The sequence below is a fragment of the Papio anubis genome, chromosome 12 (genome assembly GCF_008728515.1).
Source record: "Papio anubis isolate 15944 chromosome 12, Panubis1.0, whole genome shotgun sequence".
Classification (NCBI taxonomy): Eukaryota; Metazoa; Chordata; class Mammalia; order Primates; family Cercopithecidae; genus Papio; species Papio anubis.
In genome coordinates, this window is record NC_044987.1 from 103,429,514 (window position 1) to 103,457,062 (window position 27,549).

The window sequence follows — 27,549 nt, forward strand, 5'->3', positions numbered from 1 at the left end:
TAGTGAAACCTCATCTCTACTAAAAATACAAAAATTAGCTGGGTGTGGTGGCGCATGCCTGTAGTCCCCCCTACTTGGGAGGCTGAGGCAGGAGAATTGCTTGAACCCGGGAGGTGGAGGTTGCAGTGAGCTGAGATTGCTTCACTGCACTCCAGCCTGGGCGACAGAGTGAGATTCCATCTAAAAATATATATATATAATATATTTATATTTATACTTATATATTAAATATTAATTATATATTAAATACATATTTATTATATATTATATATAAATACATATTTATATATTTAACATACATATTTAAATATGCAGGTTTTACAATGTATACCAATAGGACTTTCCTATACACATTGGTCTGCCACTTTTTCACTTTACACTGTCTTGGGGACATTTACATTTAAGTGTATATAAATTTGCATCATTCTTTTAAACTACTTCCCCAGTCTTCAATAGTATGTACATAGTCTTCTTTCTACCAAAGGACATTTATGTTATTAGCAGTGTTTCAGTTTTACAAACAATGCTGCAGTGAACAGTATTGTAATTGCAATCTCTTGCGCATGAGCCAGTATTTCTCTAGGATAAATAAACTAGAAGAGAAATTGCTGGGTTAAAGAGTATATGTATCAGTTCTAGTAGCTGGGAAATTAAAAAAGAGAAAAAAAGAGTATATGTGGTTTATATTTTGATAGATGCTGCCAAGACCACCCCCAAAGCTGGTACCATTACATTTCTACCAACAGGGTCTAAAAGTACCTCTTCCCCCATCTTTGCCCACACGGGATATTATTAATCTTGAAAATCTTTACCATTGAATAGGTGAACACTGATATCTCATTGTTTTAATTTGCATGTCACTGATTATTAGTGAGATAGAACAATAGGCATTGCTTAAGTTTCTCATCTCACTTAACCTTTCAGCAAGAGGTTGGCACCCTCCCTAAAATGCCCACCTTTTCTTGGCTTCTGTGAGCCCCACACCACTCTTGGCTTTGTTTCTATCTATACCTCTGGCCTCTCTCAAGCAGTCTCCAGTCCTGACTCCTCCTTCCCTGGCTTTCAATATTGATGCTGCACAACACTTGGTCTTAGCTACTTCCTCCCTCTCCACCAAACACCCAGGCCTCTCCATCTACATTCTCTCCTCTGACAACCTCATTCAGGCCCACTGAGACTTTTATTTATTTTTTATTTTTGAGATGGAGTTTTGCTCTTGTTGCCCACGCTGGAGTGCAATGGTGCGATCTCGGCTCACCGCAACCTCTGCCTCCCGGGTTCAAGTGATTCTCCCGGCTCAGCCTCCAGGGTAGCTGGGATTACAAGCATGTCCCGAGCTAATTTTGTATTTTTAGTAGAGATGGCGTTTCTCCATGTTGGTCAGGCTGGTCTCAAACTCCCAACCTCAGGTGATCCTCCCACCTTGGCCTCCAAAAGTGCTGAGATTACAGGCGTGAGCCACCTCGCCTGGCCCATTGAGGCTTTAAATATTATCTGTACACCAATGACTCCCAAATTTTATCTCTATCCTTGCCTCTCCTCTTGCTGTACACCTGGCCATTCCACATCTCTACTTGGATATCTCAAGAGCATTCCAAAACTGAACTCAGGAGTTTATTCCCCCAAACTACTCCTTTTTTAGGGTTCCCAATTCAGTGATTGTCTCGCTAACCTCTGGTTGCTCAACGAGAATCTTGGGAGTCATCCTGGACTCCCTCCTCATGACTCCAGTATCCAATTCATTCCAAGTCCTATGGGCTCCATGTCCTAAGTGTCTCCAGAGAGTATCCCTTTTTTTCTGTCTCCACTGGTCCCATCTCCCCAGAACTTTTGCAAGGGCATCCTAACTGGTTTCCCTGAATCCATGCTTGCCCTTAGCCAGCATGTTCTCTACAATATAGCCAAAATGATTTTCAGAAAGCAAATCTGATTATGTCACTCCCCTGTACGAAGATACAGCCACAAACTTGTTAAACACAAAATTATTTACCAAAAGAAAGAAAGGATGAAAAAACTTAAATGTTCACAAATATCAGATTGGGCCAGGCGTGGTGGCTCATGCCTATAATCTCAGCACTTTGGGAGGCCAAGGTGGGAGGATCACTTGAGTCCAGGAGTTCAAGGCTGCAGTGAGCTAGCATCATGCCACTGTGTTCCAGCCTGGGCAACAGAGTGAGACTCAGTCTCCAAAAAAACAAACAAAAAAAAAAATTTAATAAAGTAAAAGATACAGATCGGTTAGACACACTTAGTATATCCATTTGACGAAACAGTATGCAGTTATAAAAAACAAGTGTAGTTCTGGCAGACTTTAAGAATCAGATAAATGCTATTATTTAAAAATCTAGAGCAGTGATGTCCAATAGAAATATAACATAAACCTCATATATAATTTAAAATCCTTTAGTAGTCATGTTTTAAAAAGTAAAAAAAGTTAAATTAATTTTCATAATGTTTCAATATTTCAAAAATTTAGCATTTCAACATGCAAGCAATGTAAAAATTGTTATTGGGGTGTTTTACATTCTTCTTTCACACTAAGTCTTCAAACTTGAGTATGCTTTTTTGGGGGGGCGGGGTTTGCGGGTTTTTTTTTTTTTTTTTTTGTTTGGATACAGAGTTTCACTCTTGCTGCCCAGGCTGGAGTGCAATGGTGCAATCTAGGCTCACTGCAACCTCCACCTCCCGAGTTCAAGTGATTATCTCGCCTCAGCCTCCCGAGTAGCTGGGATTACAGGCACCCACCACCATACCCAGCTAATTTTAGCAGAGACAGGGTTTCACCATGTTGGCTAGGCTGGTCTCAAACTCCTGACCTCAGGTGATCTGCTCCCCCTCAGCCTCCCACAGTGCTGGGATTACAGGCGTGAGCCACCGTGCCCGGCTTGTATTTTTTTTTTTTTTAAAGAGTTATGCATTTATTTTCATGTGTAAGAAGACAGCCATAACTGCCACGTGAACATGATTGCGTGGATACACAGCTCAGCACAAGGCTAAAGTCAGAAGTGAGTGAAAACAAAATAGCATGTTGATTTAAGTGACATAACAGAACAGGAGACCTTTGGTTATGATAAAAAATTGTGCAGGTGGTCTGTGAATGCAGAAGTTCGGGGCTCACTGCTCCAGGCTTAGGGTGAGACTCTGTGCTCTGGGCTGAAGCCCCTGGGGTTCTACAGAGAAGCTTACCCAGTGCATGGGCCCTGTGACATTCTCCCAGGAGCCTGTGGTACAGCGAGACCCCAGGGAGGAAAGCACATTCTGTTTAACTTGTCCATGCCCTACAAAATGTCTTAGAAGTGATGAAGCAACGACGATGATTCTCTTTCAAAGGGAAGAAGAATCTTCTAGATGTGGCATTGAGGAGGCAGTGGTTACAAGACAGGCTGGGCTACAGGGCGCAAGTGGGACTTGGGGGTCATAACTAGGGGACTGAAGGGACATCTCTCCTGGAACTGTCCTGGAGAAGTGCTTGTGTGTGTTTGGGGTGGGGTGGTGCATGGATCCTCTCAAGGCTGCAGGAGGCACACTCGGCCCTGTGTCCAGCATGCAACAAGCTCTCACCCTATGCCTGCTGACTCACTACAGCACCCGGGAGGAGGTGCCAGAAGGCAGATCGGGGGCTGCTGATATCCCGGAGTATCTATGGGCCACCTTCTCCTCCTAGGCCTGGGCCCCAGCCTCACTTTAGCACCACACATTCCAGAATGGGGAAGTCCACGGCTGTGTCCCCAATGGGTCCCATTCTTGTATGTGTGTGAACCAAGGGGAGGTGTTTGCTATTACACTCTCTCCCCTAAATCCAAAGAATGTTGATTCCCATCATTTCAACCTCAGCGTTTTCTTTTCTTTACTTTCTTTCTTTCTTTCTTTTTTTATTATTTTGAGATGGAGTTTCACTCTTATTGCCCAGGCTGGAGTGCAGTGGCACGATCTCAACTCACTGCAACCTCTGCTTCCTGGATTCAAGCCATTGTCCTGCCTCAGCCTCCCTAGTAGCTGGAATTACAGGCACCAGCCATGATGACTGCTAATTTTTTGTATTTTTAGTAGAGACGGAGTTTCACCATGTTGGCCAGGTTGGTCTCAAACTGCTGACCTCAGGTGATCCACCTGCCTTGGCTGGGATTATAGGCATTAGCCACTGTGGCCAGCCAACCTCAACATTTTCAAAAACTTTTTTTTTTTTTTTTGAGATGGAGTCTCACTCTGTCACCCAGGCTGGAGTGCAGTTATATAAGCTCAGCTCACTGCAACCTCTGCCTCACATGTTCAAGCGATTCTCCTGCCTCAGCCTCCCAAGTAGCTGGGACTACAAGCATGTGCCATCACGTCCGGCTAATGTTTGTATTTTTAGTAGAAACGGGGTTTCGCCGTGTTGGCCAGGCTGGTCTTGAACTCCTGACCTCAAGTGATCCGCCCACCTCGGCCTCCCAAAGTGCTGGGATTACAGGCGTGAGCCACTGCGTTCAGGCTAAAAAGCACTTTTTAAGGGACTTTGGAGTTTTTACTCAAACAGCTCAACTGTGCAAAGCCATGCTGGTCTCAGCACCCCGACCAGACAGCTACAGTCAGTGCTAGGGGTCCAAGTGTCCCCCGCAGACTCCCCCCAGCTTTTCCCTGGAAGTGGGGTAGGACCAGCAAGGAATTCTGGGGGTGACACTCATGGTCCAGGAACCTTCTGGCGCCCAGAGGGTAGAGGAGGAGTGGAAGGTCTGACGGCGCTCAGCCCCCCTGTGTCCTAGACAGGCTGTGCCGACTTGCAGGCTGGTCCCCGTGGAGGCTCAGAAGGAAAGTGTGCAAGAGCAAGTCAGGAAGGGAAACCAAGTCAGGGAAGGGCCCCAGCTGGGGCTAGTGGTCCGCTCACTGCCTGACACTGGCGGGCACTCTCAGCAGCACCCCGCAGCACTCTGCTTCAGGTGGCACGCCTTGCAGAAGAGACGGTTGTTGAGGGGGTAGCAGATTTGGTCCATGGGCTCGATAGACAGGAGGATCCTGCAGTCCTCATACCTGTAGCAATTTTCATGGAAATTTCTTCCAGTGCACTCGATTTTGAAGACATAGTTCCCATCCCGAGGAATGATGAGATTCTCACAGATGCTGCAGATGGGGGCAAATTTCCTGTAGAAGTTGTCCAGGGAGTACACCTCGTTCTGGCTGCCCGGGGCAAAGCTTTTATCCCCGATGCACCGGGCGCGGGTCACACACGTGAAGCAGGAGGAGTGGAAGGCCTGGCCCAGGGCCCTGATGATGTGCTCCGGGATCACCTCGCCACACTTGCTGAACTTCTGCAGCGTGTCCTGGCAGCAGGGTTCGCAGAGGGGTCGCGCATCCTTCTGGTAGAAGCTCTGCCCGGCCAGCTGGCGGCGGCAGGTACGGCACGTGAAGTACTGGGCATGGTACTGCCTCTTCATGGCATCTACAGCCAGTTCTTGGAGGGGACACAGTCTTATGGTAGAAGGCACGGATGTCTGTGCACGCCTCTCTCTCAACAAGCTCTGCTGGGGGAGGCAGCAGCTCTTTTTCCACGGGCCTGAGGGTATCCGGCCCAGGCTGGACCGAAGGTCCCTCCGCTGGGGTCTGTGGTGGGGGTGGGGACGGGGGCAGGTGCAGCTGCTCTAAGTCCGCAATAAGTGAGGCCCCCATTGGAGCAGGAGCCTCCTCTTCAGAAAGCACGTGCCCCAGAGGGGACCGTGAAGCGGGTGAGAGTAGGTCCAGGTGGGGAAGCACGTCCTAACCATCCAGGACAGGAGGAGGGGGTGGACATCCCGGGCCGCCCGCGCCCCAGCGGGTCTGACTCTTCTGTATTTTATACTTACAGCATATCTCAATTCAGACACTAAGTTTTCATCAGAAATACTTATCTCTGAAGATTTAGATTTTATAAAGTAAATTTACAGTTGAAAAGCAGATTCACATACCTACATTGTTCCAAAATGCTTAAAAGTTTTCCAGTAACTAAGTCAAACATCAGTTTTTAATTTTAAATATTAAAGATAAATAACATTGTCTAGGGAGAGTGGCTCATGCCTGGAATCTTAGCACTTTGAGAGGCCAAGGTGGGAGGATAACTTGAGGCCAGGGGTTCGAGACCAGCCTGAGCAACACAGCAAGACTCCATCCCTACAGAAAGAAAAAAGAAAAATTAGCCAGGCATGATCGTGTGTGCTTTATAATCCCAGCAACTCAGGAGGCTGAGGTGGGAGGATCACTTGAGCCCAGGAGTTGGAGGCTGCAGTGAGCTATGAATGCAACACTGCACTCCAGCCTGGGCAAGAGTGAAACCCTGTCTCAAAATAATAATAAAAATAAATTTAGTTCTTCACTGGCAGTAGCTACATTTCTCCTTCTCCTTCTTCTTTTTTATACAGGGTCTCACTCTGTCGCCCAGGTTGGAGTGCAGTGGTGTAATCACAGCTCACTGTGGCCTGGATCTTCTAGGCTCAGATGATTCTGGCATCTCAGCCTCATGGGTGGCTGTGACTAAAGGCACACATCACCATGCTCAGCTAATTTTTTGTATTTTTAGTAGAGACAGGTTTTCGCCATGTTGCCCAGGCTGGTTTCAAACTCCCAGACTCAAGGGATCCACTCCCACTCACTTCAGCCTCCCAAAGTGCTAGGATTACAGCAGTGGGCCACTGTAGCCACATTTCAAGTGCTCATTTGCCACACATGGCTGGTGGCTACTGTATTTATTGAATGATACATTTCTAGAGTAATATTAAGATTGAAAGTTCCCTGATTCATTTATAAACTTTGCAAACATTATTATAAAAGTCCTTCAAAGGATAAAAATATTTCATCCTTACCTTTCTTGGAAATAAATGACAAATAAATATTAGCAAATTAAATCAAGAAATATTTTCAAATAATCATAGCCAAATAGAATATATATATATACACACACACACACATACATATATATATATATATTTTTTTGAGATGGAGTCTTGCTTTGTCACCCAGGCTAGAGCGCAGTGGCATGATCTCAGCTCACTGCAACCTCAGCCTCCTGGGTTCAAGCGATTCTCCTGCCTCAGCCTCCCAAGTAGCTGGGATTACAGGCACCCGCCACCACACCTGGCTAATTTTTGTATTTTTAGTAGAGACCCGGTTTTGCCATGTTGGCTAGGCTGGTTTCGAACTCCTGACCTCAGGTGATCCTCCTGCCCCTGCCTCCCAAAGTGCTGGGATGCCAGGGGTCAGCCACTTCACCCAGCCAAATAGAATATATTTAAGAAATGAACAAATGATCCTTTCTGAGTTTTCCTATTGGTATAAGATATCCCATTTACAGTCAGCATAAAAAATAAAATACATATAAATAAGCTTAACAAAAATGTGCAAGATATTTATGAAGACATGATAAACTTTGCTAAAGGGCATAAAAGAAGATGAAAAGTGGAGAGGCACAGTCCAAGATCCTGGGAGGAAAGACTGAATATTGGTAAAGATGTGAAGTCTTCTAAAGTTAATCTATAAGTTTAATGTAAGTCAAATCAAAATGCTAAAGAAAACATTCTTTGGTAGGTGGGGGGGACTAGTTAAACTAATCCTAATGTTTATCTAGAAGAATAAACAAATAAAGAATAGCCAAGAAAATAACGAAGGAAGAATAACTTGTGCTACCTGCTATGAAACTGTAGTGATGAAAACATTGTGGTACTGGAGCAAGAAAAGACAGATCCATGGAGCTAGACCCATGAATTTAGGAGAATTTGGTAAATAATTAAGATGGTATTTCAACTTGATGGGGAAAATATTGATTATTTAATAAAAGTTGTCCGTACATCGCATATCCTTTGGAAAAAAAAAGCAAAGTTATCTCATACTATACTCCTAAATAAATTCCAGATAGTTTAAGGATTTGGAAATAAAACAAATAAAAACTCAAAAGTTCTAGGACATAGTAGTGGATTACATTTTAAAAGAATGTGGGGACCAGGCATGGTGGCTGATGCCTGTAATCCCAGCACTTTGGGAGGCCAAGGCAGGTGGATCATGAGGTCAAGAGATCGAGACCATCCTGGCCAACATGGTGAAACCTCATCTCTACTAAAAATACAAAAACTAGCTGGACATTGTGGCATGTGCCTATAGTCCCAGCTACTCGGGAGGCTGAGGCAAGAGAATCTCTTGAACCCAGGAGGCGGAGGTTGCAGTGAGCCGAGATTGTGCCACTGCACTCCAGCCTGGCAACATAGTGAGACTTGGTCTCAAAAAGAAAAAAAAGAGAATTTGGGGACAGGGAGGTCTTTTGGTAATGCAGTGTTAAGCCATAAGTCATAGAGGAAGTGATTGGCAGGTTTGATTATTCCAGCACACACTACTGGTTACCAGTAAGAGATGTAAGTAAAAATCTACTGGGACCTTCTGGGAGAGAATTTCCTCTCCGATGAAAATAGCAGATCTGTGAGACGGCAAAAAAATTCCTTGTCCTTATTCTCCTTTTTTTTTAATCCTTGTCCTTCCTAATCAGAGTACGAGGATGTGATATTTAAAGGTGTAGCAGGCATTTTGTCTCACTGAGGGGAGGCACTGTCAACATACACTAAATGGCAAATCTGAAGGACATACAGAGACTGATGTCATCTCCGAACCACCAGACCAATCCTGTGACCACCTACTTCTGAATTTCAGGTTCATTAAACAGCTAATATTGTATGGTTTAAGGCCGTTACTTGGCTTTTTGTTTGCTCAGGCTGGTACAAATACATAAAAATACACTTTGGGAGGCTGAGGTGGGTGGATCACTTGAAGTCAGGAGTTTGAGACCAGCCTGGCCAGCATGATGGAACCCTGTCTCTACTAAAAATACAAAAATTAGCTGGGCGTGGTGGCACACACCTGTAGTCCCAACTACTCCGGAAGCTGAGGCAGGAGAATGGCTTGAACCCGGGAGCCAGAGGTTCCAGTGAGCTGAGATTATGCCACTGCACTCCAGCCTGGGTGACAGAATGAGACTGCATTTCAAAAGAAAACCCACCAAACATATAAAAATGAAAATTTTCTATGGCAAAAGATACAATGAACTAAGTGAGAAAAAACAATTTCAACATAGATATCAAGGTTAATAGCCTTGATATATAAAGGACTTTTACCAATCAATAAGAAAAGAAGAATGCTTTTATAAAATAAAATAGGCAAAACACATGAATAGGTAATTAGGTAATTCATAAACTAAATTGGACAAATAAAGATATAAAAGCATGCTTCAACCTCACTGATAATCAAAGACTTACAGATTGAAACCAAAATGAAATCTCATCTTCAGCCATCTTACTAGCAAAGATAAAAAAGAGTGATAATGGTCAATGTTGGAGATGGTGTGGAAAATCAGTTTATCTTACACATATTGGTGAAATGTAAATTGGTGCCATTTTCTGGAGGACTGTTCATTAATATGATTAAATTTTAAAAGATGTATCTTTTTTTCTCAGCAACTCTTCTTCTAGGAATTTTTTTCTAAAGGAATAATCAGATATGTGACAAAGAAGCATACACAATGATGCTTACATCATTATAAGGAGCACAGTATTCCTTATAATAGTGAAAAATTGAAAAAATAATAATTCTTTATGATAGTTAAAAATTGAAAAATTAGAATATGTTTCCAACAAGAAGTGATTGGTTAAATAAATTATGGTCCATTTATTCAATGGAATAGAATTCAATGTAGCCATCAAGAAGGATAGTGCATTCTTTTTGGCTCACTGCAGCCTCTGCCTCCTGGGTTCCAGTGATTCTCCTGCCTCAGCCTCCTGGGTAGCTGGGATTACAGGCGCATGCCACCATGCTCAGCTAATTTTTGTAGTTTTAGTTGAGACAGGGTTTCACCATGTTGGGCAGGCTGGTCTCGAACTCCTGACCTCAGGTGATCCGCCCACCTGCTGGGATTACAGGCATGAGCCACTGTGCTCGGCCACATGATGTATTGATGTGGGAAGATATTCATGATCTAGTGTTAAGAAGGAAAAAGCGGTTTACCAAACACTATCCAACGATGTGTTAGGGTTCTGTCTATATAAATGTATGATTACACATACATAAAAACTTGAAGGATTTTAAAAATTAATAGTGATTATTTTTAGGAAGTGGGATTATGAGGGACTCTATTTCTCTGTATTGGTTAAATATTTTATATATCAGAAAAACAAAGTTGATTCCAGTTTAGAAAATAAAATGTTTCCAGAAGAAAATGCAATAAAGTGCAAAGAAACATAACAGGTTGCCAAGTTAAAAAATAGGATATAAGTCAGCATTACAGTAGGGTTATTTTCACAGTGAGGCTAATTTGATTGAAAATTATCTGGAAAGTTGTAGACCAAAATATTAACAGTAATTATCTCTTAGGGGGGATGTGGTGGGAATTTGAATTGTTTTTATTCTTTTGGTCATACTTCAGTGTTTAAGAAGTGTTTTTAAAGACATTTGTATTGCTTCCACAAAAAAAGTTACTCATAGAAAACAAGAAAAAGGGGCCGGGTGCAGTGGCTCAAGCCTGTAATCCCAGCACTTTGGGAGGCCTAGATGGGCGGATCACGAGGTCAGGAGATCAAGACCATCCTGGCTAACACGGTGAAACCCCGTCTCTACTAAAAAATACAAAAAACTAGCCGGGCGAGGTGGCGGGCACCTGTAGTCCCGGCTGCTCGGGAGGCTGAGGCAGGAGAATGGCGTAAACCCGGGAGGTGGAGCTTGCAGTGAGCCGAGATCCGGCCACTGCACTCCAGCCTGGGCGACCAAGCGAGACTCTGTCTCAAAAAAAAAAAAGAAAACAAAAAAAAGGAAGCAAAGAGAAAGATAGCAAGGGAGGGGAGGAGGGAAGAAAGGAGGGAGGGAGGAAGAGAGGGAGGGAAGAAGAAACGGAGGGAGGGAAGGAAGAAGGACAAATTAATTCTGACTTGGACCAAGCCCTCTTGGAGGTTGGCTAGGCTCCTGAGGCGCCTACAAGATGTATGTTGATTTGATGACATTAAGTACAAACCCGATATTTATTCAACTTTTTGGTCTTTTGTCCTGCCACAAAGGATTTGAGGGAACGCAAAACATATGATAAAACAGAACATTACAAACAAAAAGATTTCAGGATCAAGAGAAGATAGCGATGTACTAGAGAGACAAGAATTGGGAGGAAGCAGAGTCGTACACACTTAGGAAAGTTGAGCTGCCAGGTGAGCTCCCCTCAATCCCAGGTGAGATTCCACAGTCCTGGGAGTCCCCTGCTCAGCTGGTTGGAGACCTATAGTATCTGAGATTCTGCACAGGGTGAGCCCAGGAAGAGGATTTTCCTTGCATGAAAAAGGGATCTTGAGGTCTAACAGTTAAGTATGCCGGTTGAACGTCTCTCCTAGACATTCCAACCCGGGTCTGAGAGCTGGCCGCAGTCTGGCTGGCCACTTGGGGTGGCTACGCAAAGCCAAGCGCACCTCTTAGTTGGGGCCTTAGAGCCCACTTTCCATGAAGAAAATAAAGAAACAAGGTTACAAAAACGATGGTATATTTTTAATGTTTATATCGAACAAATTAATGCTTTTAACACCGAAAAACATAGTGCAACAAAAATGTTCTGTTCACAAGATAATTACAGGATTTATTTAAAATATTAATTCATGGTGCACTACAGGTGGTGTGCTGCAGAGCCAAGGGCCTGTGCCAACCTCCTCCCCTCCCGTCACAGGCCCCTGAGGCTGGGGTGAGCAGGCCGAGGAAACTCAAGTGCAGCTGGCAGCAGCCAAACGTGGGGTGTCGCTGCTTCCAAGGATTCCTGGGGAGTCCATCTTCCAGGGTTTGGCACCCGGTCCTTCTGAGCCCAATGCCCCTGCCCTGCAACATACCCTGATATCCTTCGAACGAGGTCCCTTCTTCACTAATTCCACTTGGCATGGATTTCTACCACGGCAAGCAAAAGAACTTTGCCTGAAAGAACCTGCAGTCATCCCAGATTGTTTTTTTTTTTTTTTTTTTTTTTTTTGGAGACAAGTCTTGCTCTGTCGCCCAGGCTGCAGTGCAGTGGCACGATTTCTGCTCACTGCAACCTCTGCCTCCTGAGTTCAAGCGATTCTGCTGCCTCAGTCTCCTGAGTAGCTGGGATTACAGGTGTGTGCCACCACGCCTGGCTAAGTTTTGTATTTTTAGTAGAAACGGGGTTTCTACTAAAATGTTAGCTAGGCTAGTCCTGAACTCCTGACCTCAGGTGATCTGCCCGCCTTGGCCTCCCAAAGTGCTGGGATTACAGGCATGAGCCACTGCGCCTGGCCCCAGATTCTTATTTTTCAGGGGAGGTGTGTTTTTCCCCTTGTGACCAATTTCACTCCCAGGGAGAAAGACAATTTTCAGCTTCCGTCGTCCTAGACTGCAGTGAGTTCATGCATATTCTCCCAAGGTGGAGGAGGATTGTTTAAAAGATGCTGAGTGGCAGGGAGAAGAATGTCACCTAAACATCCCTCTGCCACGGAAGGAGAGGTTTGGCTGAGCCTCAAGGACGTAGGTTCAGACAAGGGCAGTCCTGGCTGCCTTACTGCGAGATGGAGTCATCTTCCTGGAGCTGGAGAATGTCACGGAGCTTTGGGGTCCTCCTTCATCCTTCAAAGTGTCTCCCAGAGTGGGTTTGTCTTAAAACTAGCTTCAGAGATGAGGGAAAGAAGGTGAGATGAGGAATTTGTCCCCTAAGCAGTTTCTTGGCTGACTCTGCTCCCCGGAAAACTGGAACGGTAGTATCTGGTTATGCTTATGATCTCATTTCTCTGTGGTTCCCAAGGTGCCTAGAGTGAAACTTAAATAAAGTAGAATCCCAGCCAGAAGCAGTGTCTCACACCTGTAATCCCAGCACTTTGGGAGGCGGAGGCGGTTGGATCATGAGGTCGGGAGATCCAGACCATCCTGGCCAACGTGGTGAAACCCTGTCTCTACTAAAAATACAAAAATTAGCTGGGTGTGGTGGTGGGCGCCTGTAATCTCAACTACTCAGGAGGCTGAGGCAGGAGAACCACTTGAAACCAGGGGGCGGAGGTTGCAGTGAGCCGAGATCATGCCAGTGCACTCCAGCCTGGAGACAGAGCAAGACTCCATCTCAAAAAATAAAAATAAAAACAATAAAAATAAAATAAATAAAGTAGATGCCCATTAAACCTTTTGTGGTCCGCCTTGCAGCCAGCCACACAAGGCCTTTGCCTCTTTGCTCAGGCAGTTCCAGAGGATTGTTCTGGGGCCCTCTTATCCTCCCATTCCTGAATTCGTTCATTTAGTCAACAAATACTTCCTGAGCACCTATTTTGTGCTATGCTCAGTGTAAGTGCTGGGAATACAGGGGTGACAAATAAGATGGACATAACCCTTTCTTTCTTGGAATTTAGATCTTTCCATTCACTTTTCACCTGCTCCCCCAAATATGTATCAAATAAAAACACAGAAACTTAAGAGAGAATTTCTCCCGCCACATGACAGAATACCAAGTACATCGTTTCAGAGAGAGGGAAAGAGAGAAAAGGAGAGAGAAACTAGAAAGAAAACTCCCAGCTTTATGGGAGTCTCCCAGAACAAGGGTCCCATTTTTGTTATTCCTTGTTCAAAAGTCTCATGTCGGCCGGGCGCGGTGGCTCAAGCCTGTAATCCCAGCACTTTGGGAGGCCGAGACGGGCGGATCACGAGGTCAGGAGATCGAGACCTTCCTGGCTAACACGGTGAAACCCTGTCTCTACTAAAAAATACAAAAAAAAAAAAAAAACTAGCCGGGCGAGGTGGCAGGCGCCTCTAGTCCCAGCTACTCGGGAGGCTGAGGCAGGAGAATGGCGTAAACCTCGGAGGCGGAGCTTGCGGTGAGCTGAGATCCGGCCACTGCACTCCAGCCCGGGAGACAGAGCGAGACTCCGTCTCAAAAAAAAAAAAAAAAAAAAGTCTCATGTCCCCCATTCAGTGCACACACACACATAAATATAATACATATGTTACTTGCACTGTTTACATTCATAGCATGTACAGCTGGAGAGCAGCGAAGTCTGCCTCCCACGTTATACAGAACGGATTGGCAGCTGGGACTGAAGGTGATAGAAATAAGCTATTGATCAAGGGTTAGGAAAGTACTGCCACTGGGATCCTGTGATGCTTGCAAGCTGAGGGCAGCAGTAAAGTGCTACACAAATGCAATAACATTTATAACCCGAGGGCAAGTGCTTTGTACATGAAAATAAAAAGCTGATCCTCTGTCTAATTCTTTCCCCCTCCTTGGGCTGGGCTGGCCTTTGACAAGTGCATGAACAGGAGCCTAAGCGGGGTCACCTGGATGGACTGATTTCTGACTCTCTGGGCCAGTGACTGGGTCTGTTTTTCCCATGTTGGTGCCTTCTGGTGGTCTGGGGAGTTACCTGCACATTTAAAGCTTCTCTGGGAGAAGCAGGGAAGGAGCCACGTTCCACCACCCTGAGAAACCACTTAATGCCTTGGCCCCATGGGTCTTGCTTGGTTTGCTTTGCGGACGTTGTCTGCTCCTGTTGGGAGCTGAACTTTTCACTTGTATGGATGCTGGAAATCACTCGTATGGATGCTGGAAATCACTCTTTAGAGCTTCCTTCTATGACATTTGTAAGGAGGAGAAATCCTATTTTTGGGAGAAATAGATAGAAAAGAGAGACAGTTCTAGAGGTACTACAAAACAGGAAATGCACCATGATGACTGGACCTGAGTAAGCCAGCTTTTTCCTCCAAGAGCCACCAGATCAGTGCTTCCTGATACGTGCCCCCAGAAACACCAGTCCTGTAAGAGACACCATTAAAATGGGCCAAAATAAATTGAGACTCAAAATAAATTGATAAAAAGCTTCCTCTTGGAGATTCTATTGCATCTTTGCAATTTAAAGGCTCTGAGAAGTCCTGCAGTAAAGGAGTTTAATTTTGCTTAACAGCATCTTCCCAGATTTACTTGACTGCCAAACTGTCCCCGCCCTTAAAACTTCTTCCATCCTTTCTCTTTTTATTGCCTAATGCCTATTAACAACATACTTTAGGAAAGCACTTATAGAAGGATTTGATATTTTGCCTGCCATGTACTGTATGCCTTCATGTGCCTTCAAGACACTTTGCACGAATTATTTCTACCCACTGAAACAGCTCTGCCAATATTATTGTCCTATTCTCATTTCACATCCTATCCCATCCCATCCTATTTCCTTGATAAGACATATGAGGCAAAGAGTGGATAAGTCACCTGTCCAAAGCCCCTCAACTAAGTAGTAACTTAGTGAAGATTCTTTTTTTTTTTTTTTTTTGAGATGGAGTCTCCCTCTGTTGCCCAGGCTGGAGTGCACTGGCATGATCTTGGCTCACTGCAACCTCCACCTCCCATGTTCAAGCAATTATCCCACCTCAGCCTCCCAAGTAGCCGAGATTACAGGCGTCCACCACCACGCCTAGCTACTTTTTTTGTATTTTTAGTAGAGTGGGGTTTCACCATGTTGGCCAGGCTGGTCTCAAACTCCTGACCTGAAGTGATCTGACTGCCTCGGCCTCCCAAAGTGCTGGGATTATAGGCATGAACCACCGAGCCTGATCAAACTTAGTGAAGATTCTAACCCAGGCCTTTCTAACTCCAAACCCCACATATTCCATCATACCACGCATCTTGTTAAGTAGGATGAAGACTGACTTCTTTTTTTGCCAAAGAGAAAATGAGTTGCTCTTCTTCGGAGACCTTTGTCTCAGGATCCATCCATTCTCCTTAAGGCCTTGCCTGGTTCATCTCAACGCAGTGCTGCCCCACGCTTCCTTCCCTGTGGCTCATGTGAATTCCCATGAGAAAGCGGAAGCTGAATCTAAGTAGCTGTGGGCAGGCATCCCAGTTTTGCCATGTACTATTTATGTGACCTTAGGCAATTTACTTAACCCCTCGGTGCCTCAGTTTTCTTATCTATAAAATTTTAAATATGTACAAAACATCTGGCCCAGAATGCTTAGTAAATGGCAGTTGTTATTTTTATCGTTAATAATTAACAATAAGCCTTCATGAGAAAAAAATACTTGTTAGGAAAACGTTAGGGATCCCTACTTTAAATCCACCAACTATCCTAGTGTGATAAGATACAGGTATTTTAAGATGAAAAAATGGAAGCCTGTTAAGTCAGTGACTTTTTCAAGTGCACAACTAGCTAATAGCAGAACTGGGACCTGGATTCCCAGAGCACAGAAATTTAAGACACCCTGATGTGTCAAAAAGCTAAATGCACCTGAGAAAACAGAGAAACTTAAATTTATAGCTTTGGGAGCTATTTCCATGAAATCCAACCAGCAATGAAGATATAATTTCCCTGAAATTATACGTTTGGTAAAATAAAAAATAAAAACTTTAATGGAAAATATTATATCTGAACACATCTTCCTTCCTTCCTTCCTTCCTTTCTTTTTTTGTTTTGTTTTGTTTTGTTTTTTGAGACAGAGTTTTGCTCGTTGCCCAGGCTGGAGTGCAATGGCACGATCTCGGCTCACCACAACCTCTGCCTCCCAGGTTCAAGTGATTCTCCTGCCTCAGCCACTCGAGTAGCTGGGACGACAGGCATGTGCCACCAAGTCTGGCTAATTTTGTATCTTTTAGTAGAGACGGGGTTTCTCCATGTTGATCAAGCTGGTCTTGAACTCCTGATCTCAGGTGATCCGCCTGCCTCGGCCTCCAAAAGTGCTGGGATTGCAGGTGTGAGCCACCACGCCCAGCCCACCCTCATTTCAAGAGTTCTTTTTTTTTTTTTTTTTTTTTTGAGACGGAGTCTCGCTCTGTTGCCCAGGCTGGAGTGCTGTGGCCGGATCTCAGCTCACTGCAAGCTCCGCCTCCCGGGTTCCCGCCATTCTCCTGCCTCAGCCTCCCGAGTAGCTGGGACTACAGGCGCCCGCCACCTCCTCGCCCGGCTAGTTTTTTATATTTTTTAGTTAGCCAGGATGGTCTCGATCTCCTGACCTTGTGATCCGCCCATCTCAGCCTCCCAAAGTGCTGGGATTACAGGCTTGAGCCACCGCGCCCGGCCAAGAGTTCATTTTTAAAAATTGGAAACAGGGCCCACTTGTATTGGCTACTGTCAATTTTATTTGTTTGATTTTTCTGGTTATTCACAATTACTCAGGACAAAACATGTTTCTTTAAAACAACATTTTCGTAAATTGAATTAGGTTCCAGTAACATGTGAACATAAAATTTCTGTGTTAATGTTGTCATACTCTCCATTGGTTTTGCTCTGTGATCTTTTTGGTTTTGCCTGTGCTGCTGAGGCGAGGACACTCCAGTATGAAATGAGCTGTCTTTAGGCACAGTTAGTCACAAAGCTTAGGTTTGAGCATTTCCACTTGGAATGAATCCGTTCCCATCAACCCACTGACGTTTATCAAAGGAAATATAATATTCATCCAGATTGGAATTGGAATGAGTTTTTCTTTTCTATTAGATGAACAGCGACAACTCAATGTACTTGGAAAAATAATAAGTTTATGCTTATGCTAATTGAGGAACTAGTATTAAAATAAAGTGTTTGTGGCTCTGAAACTCATAATACCTGTACCTTCAGGGACTCAAAACTCCCCAAGTGGCTATTGGAATATGCTTCTTGTCTTTAAATTCTGACTCTCACTAGGTTAGACCATAATGTTTCAGGTCCCTTCTTCTCTGTGTCATCTCCATATCCACCAAAGCAATTCTTAGCCCCAAGTCCCCAACCTACTATTACCTCTAGTTTTGTCCACCAACCCTGATACTGAGATGGTTGAAGTAGTGTCATTTTAAATTTAATCCATTCCTCTTTCTTTCACTCACAGAGCCCGTTTTCAGTAAACTTGGTCATCTGCAACTTCTATCTCATCAGTTCTCTGTAAGCAAGGAGAGGGAAATGAATGGTATGGCAAGTCCATTTTACAGGTGGGAACAATGTGGACTGTATCCCTCCCATCTCATCTCATCAACATTATAGTACTGAAAAGATTTGGGGTTTTTTTGCATAATGAAGTATAAAACACAAATTATCAACCTCTGTTTAGCACTAGGATAATAAGGCTTTCATCAAAGAAGGATACAGCTACAGAAATGATGCTTTTTGTCTTACGTTTTTGAGTTCTGAGAACCTTGAAGACATTTAAAAAATTTTTATTTTTTTAAATTTTTTTGAGACAGAGTCACTCTCTGCCACCCAGGTTGGAATGCAGTGGTGCAATCTCAACTCACTGCAATGTCTGACTCCTGGGTTCAAATGATTCTCCTGCCTCAGCCTCCCGAGTAGCTGGGATTACAGGCATGCGCCACTATGCCCAGTTAGTATTTTGTATTTTTAGTAGAGATGGGGTTTCGCCATGTTGGCCAGGTTGGTCTCGAACTCCTAGTCTCAGTTGATCCACCCACCTCGGCCTCTCAAAGTGTTGGGATTATAGGCATGACCCACCGTGCCCAGCCCATTTATTATTTAAATTGTTCTCCTAACATTGCCACTTATCAGGAAATAAAATCCTATTTTAGAGAGAAAGAAAATGGGGCTAAAAGGAAAGTAATTGGCTGGACTTAAAACGAGAGAATAAAATCTAGGCCTTCTGCTTCTCCATTCCGACTGCTTTGGGGTGTGGTTCTCCATGTGTTCTAGCTTGAATGCACACGGCTGGTTGGTTTAACACTAATGGGTGTCAGGTTCATTCAAAGAGCACGACCTCAGTATGTAAATTATTCAGCAATGAGGTTGATGTGACTATTTATAGGTCATAAATCAGTAATAAACTCAGAAATATGAGAACAGTTCCCTAAATAGGCAATTGTTACCTATCCAGGGCTTAATTTGAATATGCAGGGGTGAAGCTGGGCATAATTTCCTATCTGACACCCTTTACACTGGGCTTGGGAGAAGTGGATAGGAAAGGTGCATTAATTATAGCAAGACATCAGGGCTGAGTCCAGGTATGCCAAAATAGATTTGTATCTTGGGCAAGCTCCAAACAGTTCCTAATGGCTGCCTGATGCACTGTGTTGAGAAGGATTCTGAGGTCAAGTTTAGGCCCTGGGAAACCCACAGATTTGCCATCCCTGGTTTGCTTATTTCATAACCTTTGCCCATCAACAAGAGACGTTTGATGAAAGTAAGAACACTGGGTCACACTTTTTCACCATAATTGTCCTGCTGGATTGTGTATGCTGATAGATCTTCTGCAACCAATGAAGGAATGAGAAACCAAATCGTCTCCTTTCAAAGATGATAAGCCATTTATAGGATTGAGACAATGAAAAAGAAATGGGAGACCCAACGGTCCAGCTGTGACAGATCAGGTTACTGGCTGGATTTGGGGGAACTCCCTGTTGCTATCATCCAAAAGGGGACTCCTCTGCCATGTTTCGGTTCCGAGACCCAGTCTGCCCCATTCCTTTCCCCTTCGGTACTATAGTATCTCTTTCTCTCATTCAGTAGTCAGGTTGACTCAAATGCGCACTTACATCTTATTGCAGTATGAGGGAATGTCGGGCCTAAAGATACACATTTGAGGTCATTCATAAGCTATAAGGTGCTCCAGTCACTTGGCCTTGGATAAAGCCCTAAACGAGTCCCCCTCCTTTAGTGCACGGGCCTTTCAAGACTCTGACCTCTGGGATTATGATTCCTGTGGCTGCAGTTTCTCTCGTTCCTCTCTCTAGACCCACATCAAACAAGCAATCACTCTTAGACCTTACTCTGGTCTCTAAAAAAAAAAATCAGGTCATGTCCTGTTTGGATGCCAGGCACACCCCTGTGGCTTTCTGTTCAGAACCGAGCGATCTTCACGGCTTTTTGGTTCATCACCCTGCCTGCTGCCCCCAGATACCCTGCTTTCTCTCATTCTGTAGGCTTTCCCACAGACCTACCCTCCTTGCTGGTGTGAGTCCTGGGGCTCTGTGACAGCATCCCTTAGCTATTCTGATCCAGCTGCCTTGCTGTATAAAATTTCCTTTTCTTTTTTTCCTGAGGCTCTTGAAGTAAATTGTCCAAGATCACACATCAAGTGGCAAATGGTGATATAACTTTTGCATTGGTAATCTGATTCCAATTTATCATTTTACAATATCTCCATTTGATAATTCAAAATCACATTTGCATATCAAAGGCAATTGCTATCTTGTCTGGGAAATCTCCCTCTGTCTTCTTTCAGATTCATGATATCCCTTTCTATCCCCCCACCCCAATGATAAAACATGTGTATTACAGAATTCTCTAACCTTCGAAAACACCTCTGCACAGGTGTGTTAACTTTGCGAAAATTTACAAAAACGTACAACTTGTGTTTTTTTCACTTCTCTTTATGAATGTTATACTTCAATTAAAGAGTTTATGTAAAAGATACTGTCAGATCCCTGAGTATCTCACCATCTGCACTCAGTTTTAGGACTGCAATGCAATTTGCCAGTGTTTTGGGGAAAGGTGAATTTTGGGATAACACCTAGTCACATTTAAATGCTTATGACTGGACAAACTGTGCTAGCTGGGCATGCTATGTCTGACCCCATGTGCTTTATGTAATACAGAGGTCGTAAAAAACTTATTAGAACATTATTTAAATGAGGGGAGAACCTTATGTTATTGTAAGAAACGTGTGCCCTAACTGATTTCACTTGCAAGACAGAAGGTTTTATACTACAGTTTAAAACTGCTTTCACTTGGTTGGAATTTGGGATGTAATATATTTCAAACACAGTTTCACTCATATGGGTATACTAATTAGTTTTTCAGGTTTCCAGGTTTCAATGCTCACAGAAAAGAAATAATAAAAATAAAATACGTAATTGTGCAATGTGATACAAATTACCAACGAACCAAAATAATATTTATCAAGCACGTATGACACACATTATCTCATTTAACCTCCATAACAACTCTATAAAGTAAAATGATTATTTCTGCATTTTGCACATAAGGAAACTGCAGTTTGCGATAGTGCATCATTTGTCCAAGGTCAACCTGGGACTGTTTGATTCCAGTTTTACTAATTCCTCAAGAATAAGCCCTGCTAACTTCCCGTTAACTGCTTGGACCCTCAAAGCAATCCAGTGAGGCTGAGTGCGGTGGCTCGTGCCTGTAATCTCGGCACTTTGGGAGGCCGAGGTGGGTGGATCACCTAAGGTCAGGAGTTCCAGACCAACCTGGCCAACATGGTGAAAAGCTGTCTCTACTAAAAATACAAAAAATTAGCTGGCGTGGTGGCGGACACCTGTAATCTCACCTACGAGGGAGTCTGAGGCAGGAGAATCGCTTGAGCCTGGGAGGAAGAGGTTGCAGTACGCTGAGATTGCGCCATTGCACTCCAACCTGGGCAACCAGAGTGAAACTCCATGTCAAAAAAACAAAAGCAAAACAATCCAGTCTATTAAGTATTATTATTTTCCCCATTTTAGGGGAGGAAATAGGTCCACAAAGATAAAGTGTTTACTTGGACATCTGCAGAACCCAGACTCACTCGAGTTTCTCAGCCTCCAAATCTGGTAACACCTTACACTAGATAACGCCATTGCTCAGGCCCACAGTGTAATTTATTTATGTTGATAATAGACATCAAAGACTAGACACTGAAGGTGGAAATAACAAGATGATAAAATTCTTTCAAATCCCTAGTCTTGGAAAAATACCCCTGTGATACGTTTAGCAGTTCAGCAGCTTTAAGGCAGACATTTCTACAGCTCTAATTGCAGCCATTTTAGTTTCTAACAAACAGGTCCAGCCCAGGCCCCCTGATCTGCGTCAGTTACTTTTGCAAGAGGAATCAGGATCTGCTTCTTGGAGGGTAGAGTCGCACACGTGAATCTCTCCATGGCATTTAGTCTAGTTCTGTGGTTCTCAACCATCCCCTCCCAACAAACCCGACCCCAGTGCAGTTTTACACTCCTCCCACTGGACTCCACCCTCACCCTATACGCACTGGATATTTGGCAATGCCTGGAGATACTTTTGGTTGTCACAACTGTTGGGGAGCTGCTACTGGCCTCTAGAGGCCAAGGATGCTGCTAAAAGTCCTACAACAAAAAAATTATGTGGCCCAAAATGTCAATAGTGTAGAGGTTGAGGAGCCCTGGTCTAGTGAATGCTGTTAAACACACACACAACTGAAATTACTTAGGATTGAATTGACCTTGGAGATTATGGCAAAGTAATGAAATTGAAGGTATTCTCTAGAGTGGACTGTTTATCTACCAATATATATTTACAAGTTATATCTGACCCATTTCCAATTATGATTTTGGCCTACCACAAATGCACACAGAAGACACTTACAGTGAAGATTTTTTCAAAAAGATCAGAAACCATTCAGACAGTGGGGAGAAAGTGCATTCAACTTCTGCTAGTCACTGGGGATTTTCTGTCATAATTCTTTAAAAATCACACTGATATGTCTTCTCTACTTATTTAAGCACTTTGTTGGTACAAGCCAGGTTTTCATTTATTCCAGCCCAATAAGAATTAGAAAAAGAAGACCTGATGAATTCCAATATTTACCTTCCTGCCTCAATGAAGAAATAGAACTCTTAGGTTTTCAGACAGAGTTCAAATCTTCTTTGGGCTGACCTTTTAAGAGATAATGAGGTTACTTTTCAGCCTGGAGCAGAAAACAGGATAGTGGTTGAGTGAAGTGGGAAGGGGGTCCGGGTTGGATGAGAAAGCCATCAATTAGTCCTTTCCGGGGGGGTTTCATTACTTTATTTGAAATACTGTCAAGTTCCAGACATCAGACACAATCATATACACATACAAAAATACCTTAATATCCATGGGTGTGGTTATGTGCTGTGCTAGTATAAAACTGTAAAATAAGAAAACTTCAGTCTCCATTATAGTGTATAAGGCCTCTTTATAATAATATAATATGTAATGCCTATTATCTTTTTTCTATATTTATAGTGTCTCTGCATTAGACTCATAGTGCAAATAGGAAGGAAGCTGTTTTATTATTTTGAGTGGCATTTTACATTGTCCCATAGAACCCCAGTATTAGTATTAATTAAATACTTTTTTTTTTTTGGAGATAGAGTCTTGCTCTGTTGCCCAGGCTGTAGTGCAGTGGTGCGATCTCAGCTCACTGCAACTTCCATCTTCTGGATTCAAGAGATTCTCCTGCCTCAGCCTCCCGAGTAGCTGGGACCACAGGTGCCTGCTGCCACACCTGGCTAATTTTTTGTATTTTAGTAGAGATGGGGTTTCACCATGTTGCCTAGGCTGGTCTTGAACTTCCGAGCTTAGGCAATTTGCCCGCCTCAGACTCCAAGTGTTAGGATTACAGGCGTGAGCCACCGCGCCCGGTCTAATTAAATACTTTCTACTGAACAAAAGTTATTTAGATTCCTACCTCATATCTTGCACCAAAAAAAATTTTAAAGACAAATGTAGCAAAGTAAATGGAAAAAATAGAAACCATAAAAATACAAGAAGAAAACTGTAAGTAGTTTTCTAATCTTGGAGTTTGGATAACTTCTTGAAGCATAGAACAGGAGGCAGGAATATGTAAGAAAATACTGATTTGAGTACTTTCACAAAAATTTAAAACTGCGCATTTGATATTTAATAACATTCAAGATTTGAGTTTTAACCTTTGTTCAATAGTTTTTTTTGTTTTTTTTTTTTCGTTTTGAGACAGAGTCTCATTCTGTTGTCCAGGCTGGAGTGCAGTGGTTCCACTGTGGCTCACTGCAGTAGACTTGAAAACTTTGGTTCAAGTGATCCTCCCACCTCAGCTCCCCACTAGTAGCTTGGATGGGTTCTTGCTATGTTGCCCAGACTGGTCTCAAACTCCTGACCTCAGGTGATCTTCCTGCCTCTGTCTCCCAAAGTACTAGGATTATAGGCCTGAGCCACTGCGCCTGGCCTGCTCAACAGGGTTTTGATGGCAATTAAATGGTTTGGAAGGTTAACTAGGTGGCAGGAGAGCAAATTTTATGTTATTGTGCACCTGTTATGATTATGTCATTCATGTCTAAAAGTTCAAGGACTTACCTCAAAGCAGCTTTTGATAAACTTTCAATTTCTAGCTTACTTCTGGAATTTCTGCTAACATACTAATTGTTACCTTTTTTTCCTTTAACACTTATGCCATTTAGCCCTTACAACAATCTCACAAGGTATTATCTTTATGTTTAAGGAACACCAGGGTTCAGAAAACCTAGGTATTTTGTCTAAGGCCACACAGCTAGTATGTGCCCACAGAGTGCCTATGTCAAGCACATGGAGATGCTGAGAGCTTGAGAAAGACCCACCAAAGCTTATAATGCCAACCTCACAATCTTCAATCAACACGAGAGTCCCTGAATCCCACATGTACATCTGCACCATCAAAATACTGGGATGCCACCTGTTCACCTTCTTAACTAAGAAAATGAATTTAAGGGCACAGTGAAAATGTATTATACAGTTCTATGTGCCAGGACTGTGCTAAGCACATTACATTAATTATTTTATTCCGTCTTCTCCAGAGCCCTACTTAGTAGGGCTTTTGTTGTTTTTGAGACAGGGTCTCACTCTGTCACCCAGGCTGGAATGCAGTGGGGCAATTTCAGCTTACGGTAGCCTCAACTCCTTGGGCTCAAGTGATCCTCCCACATCAGTCTCCAGAGTAGCAGGGACTACAGGCGTGTGGCACCATGCCCGGCTAACTTTTGCACATTTTGTAGAGATGGGGTTTCACCACGTTGACCAGGCTGGTCTTGAACACCTGAGCTCAAGGAATCTGCCAGCCTCAGTCTCCCAAAGTGCTGGGATTACAGGCATGCAACACCTCGCCTGGGGCCGGAAGTAGGTATTCTAAGCTGTAATTTACAAGATAGGAAAACTGAGGCTGTCAGAGGTTAAGTAACCTGCCCCAAAGTGCCTTAGTTGAAGGAGCAATACTTCCAGAGTATTTTTTTTTTCCATTAAGTTTGGTAGTTACAGGAGTGTTAGACACTCCTATATTCAGTTAAAAATATTTTAATTAAATATCTAGACAATGACTTCGCAAACATTGATTTTTGGTTGCTACCACACATTTTCATAACCAAGCACCCTTTGGTACAAGTTAAGTGGCTAGTCCACCTTAAGTCTTTTTTATAGCAGGGATTGGCAAAATGACAGCCCGTGGGCCCCATCCAGCTCACTGCCTGGTTTTGTGAAGTCCCCAAACTGGGAATGTGGTGGTTTTTTTTTTTCCTTTAATTTTTTTTTAATGACTGAAAAAAATCAAAATAATATTATTTCATGACATGTGAAAAGTACGTTACATCCAAATGTCAAGGCCTATAAATACAAATTTTATTAGAACATAGCCAGACTCATTTATTTACATGTTGTTGTATAGATGCTTTTGGGTTATAACAGCATAGAGTGGAGACGTTGTGACAGGGACTGTATGGTGTGCAAAATCTACGATATTTACTATGTGGGCTTTTACAGAAAAAGTTTCCTAACTCCAGTTCTATAGCATGATACAGTTTGAGGTTCTGGATTTTTTTCTATGAAATTCCAAAAAATTTTTTACCTTTTTCCAGAAAGAACACCAGAGCAGTCTTCCTATGAAAAAATGTTGATAGCCTGGGATGATCTGAAATCACACCATTAAGTTATAGTTCCGTGACTAGCTAGCGGATCCAGCTTGAAAGACCCCCTCCCTCATTTTAAATACATTACAGTTAGCTCTAGATGGTAAAGCTGGGTCTTACTACCCACCTGTCCTCCCGTTATTCATCTTGACTGCGTTATGGGTTTAGTTTCACAACATTATATGAGTTCATCCAGGCTTCTTGAATCATTTATAGGAATTTTCATTTTCACTCTCAAACTCTTATACTTTCTCTGCTGTGAATTTTTTTTAACATAAAGCTCAGACTACTAAATGGCCTACACACGTACCATAAAGTCCGTATTTTATTTTTTTTTAAATCAAAATTTTTAAAAATTGCTTTTTCTTGAGAAACTAAACTTAATTTTGCAGGTCACAAAAGTAAAAAAATACCTTCATATCCAATGATCTCAAAGCACCTCTGGTGAAAATACATAACAAGGTAAAGAACGTCTATTTTTAAATACTATTTCTTGAAGGAAATATTATTTAATGGAAAAGATGTGACTAGTAAAGTCCAAGGCTATTTCTGGTTCTGCGAATGACTCACTTTGACTTTGGGCAAATCATCTCCCCACTGTTGCTCTTTATCTGCAAAAACTGGACTTCATGCCTATGGGAGTTGCATGGCTAATCAATGCCTGGAAAATGCGTAGTGGCAGATGCTACAAAAGTGCTGAGCCTTAAAAACAAAACCACCCCCACCCCCCCATTTGTATTCAGTTGAGGTTGGGGTTTATTGTTATTTAACATTCGAAGGCCAACACTATGTTAAGTCCAGCGTGCTGCACAGAACAGATAATATCACTGTCCAGTAGGGATTTTTTTTTAATCTACGATTTTTTACTTTTAAAAAATTTACTGTGGTTGGGGGTTTAGAATCCGGTAATACATCCATGCAAAAACGTTAAGCTTCAAGTTGAAAACTATCGATTCGAAAATCTAAATAAACCCCCTCCAAAAAAAAAAAAAAGGGGGGGCCCTCCCCCGCCCCACCAAGAAATCTCTCAAAACAAGAATTCTTCTGATGTTTTTCTCCTCCCTGCAGTTCTCCATGTTACAGTCCTTGGAGGTAGAATAGGCATAAAATACTTTCACTAATAAAATATGACAAACCGCCGGATTATACGTGGCCGATTCCCAGTGATTGCCCTGCTACACAAAGCAGAAAAGTAAATGCCATCATCCCCCTTAGAACAAAAGAACTTAGGAATAAAAAACATGGAGAGGGGGGAGAAAGCAGCAATAAATAAAGGTGAGCGAAGGCCCCCGTCCCCCGCCCCTCCCGGGAGCGAGTGCTGGACTAAGTACTGCTAATAAAGTGGTTCAAGGGTAGTTATTTGGAAAGGGGGCGGGGTGGCAAGGGGAGGGAGCCGGCGAGCGGCGGCCGGGGATGGCATGTTGCATTCGACTTGAGGTTGCATCTTTCTCCTGTTGCCTGGACCACGCTCCCCCATTGCAGTGCTTCCCCATCGCTTCTCCTCGCTCCTGCCCCTCACGGCTTCCCCCCACCCCCTTCAAACTGCTGTTGCACTGGAGGGAGTTGGGGCCGCTCCGGAGCCTCTTTGCAGCTCCCGCCGGCGGGAGGGGGGAGTTGGGCTCGGGCCGCGGAGTTGGGGGGGCCGCCGCGGGCTCCGGCCTCGCCTCGGCTGCGGCTGCACGGGAGCCGAGCTGCGGCGCTGCACGGGCCCGGGATTGCGGCGGCCCCGGAGTTTGGCCGCCTTCGCCGCCGCTCGGTGCTCGGCCCCATCACGGCCGCCGCCGCCACTGCACTGGAGTTTGGCTGCCGCTGCCCTACTTCACTCTAGTTTAGTTTCACTCACTTTACATCCGGGTTTTTTCCCTAGGCAATGGGCGCCGCAGCACACCCCGTTCCTTAGGCAAAGTGAAATAAATTCGCCGCACCGACACGTCAAGTAGTCCGCCCGCCCGAGCGCCGCCGCGGGCCCCCGTCGCCCCCACTGCCGCCGCCCCACCGCCCCCGGTGGGGGGACCCGA

At 43.7% G+C, this 27,549-nt stretch overlaps 1 pseudogene; it reads right to left on the bottom strand.

Moving 5' to 3' along the window:
• Window positions 1-4,383: 4,383 nt before the first annotated feature.
• On the bottom strand, window positions 4,384-27,301 carry LOC101009147 (annotated as a pseudogene).
• Window positions 27,302-27,549: the final 248 nt, after the last annotated feature.